Source organism: Trypanosoma cruzi (assembly GCF_000209065.1).
Source record: "Trypanosoma cruzi strain CL Brener chromosome Unknown tcruzi_1047053466021, whole genome shotgun sequence".
Lineage (NCBI taxonomy): Eukaryota > Euglenozoa > Kinetoplastea > Trypanosomatida > Trypanosomatidae > Trypanosoma > Trypanosoma cruzi.
Genome location: NW_905278.1, coordinates 1 through 970, shown reverse-complemented (window position 1 = coordinate 970; position 970 = coordinate 1). Strand labels below are relative to the sequence as shown.

Below are 970 nucleotides of genomic sequence, written 5' to 3'. Positions count from 1 at the left end.
CTTGATTTTCGTAAATAACTTTACGATCCGGTGAATCGCCCCAGGCGAATGTTTGCTTCTGTTTGCTCTTACCTCCCTCTGGTGCGAATCGGCCTGCCTCTTTGATTGGACGTCTTCCCTATGCCCCAAGCAAGGTGACACATGTTTTATTATTGCGGCTGCGCGCCGCAGCCATCCATCGCTTCCTTCGCCGGCGGTGTCTTTGATTGCTGGTTTGCGTGGCGTGGTGTTAATTTGTGCGACTGCTCGTGTGACTCACTCGTGTTGCGGGATGGCTTTGCGGGAGGAGCTCGTTCATTTTCACGTTGCCGCGTAACTGAGGGTGAGTGCTGGTAGCCACTGAACGGCGTTGCGCCTTGTGTGCCGGCTGCTGTGCTTCCACGTTGTGCTGAGATGCTTGAGGGGGCAATTGTTTTTTGTTTTTTCTTTTTGTTTGCATCCCACTCGTCTGGTCATTGCGGCTGCAACGAGACTCTACGGCAGCCTGATCGTTGCGGGCGTTGCATCTCCTGCTGTTGTCTCCTCGTTGTGTCGGTGGGGAGGAGGCGGGCGACGGCGTCGGTGGAGTGGCGCTGCGGTGGGAGAAGGAAGGCACTGACCGCCGCTGACGGCGACCGTCTTTGCTGCCGGCGACCTGACGAGATGACCTCACCGTTGTCACACCCAACCGGGACCGATGCGGGCCGCACCGCCTCTCTCTTCCCTCCCTCCATCCCCCAGTCTCCTGCAGACACACGAACTGCGCGGCGGCGGCGTGATTACAAACCGGACGTCTGAAGGTCAACCGACCGCAGAGTCGATGTGGACCCTTGTCCCCCGTGGCTGAGTGCCGCCACCGTGCTTCTTTGTTCCTCCCTTTTGCCCTTGTGCATGCCGTGCGCGCATGATGCCGCTTTTTGTTCTGCAATGCCGACCCACGTGAGCGAGAAACGACGCCTTGACTACTGGCAACTGACGCACTCACCACCCC

General features: G+C 58.7%; 2 non-coding genes across 2 annotated transcripts; both read left to right on the top strand.

Annotated features, from left to right (window-relative positions):
- Positions 1-749: 749 nt before the first annotated feature.
- Positions 750-829, top strand: Tc00.1047053466021.20. The gene has a single exon (XR_008254734.1). It is a non-coding gene; the product is annotated as a C/D small nucleolar RNA (snoRNA), TB8C3C2 (small nucleolar RNA).
- Positions 830-880: 51 nt separating this feature from the next.
- Tc00.1047053466021.10 lies at positions 881-956 on the top strand. Its single transcript, XR_008254733.1, has one exon. It is a non-coding gene; the product is annotated as a C/D small nucleolar RNA (snoRNA), TB8C3C3 (small nucleolar RNA).
- The last annotated feature ends 14 nt before the right edge of the window (positions 957-970 follow it).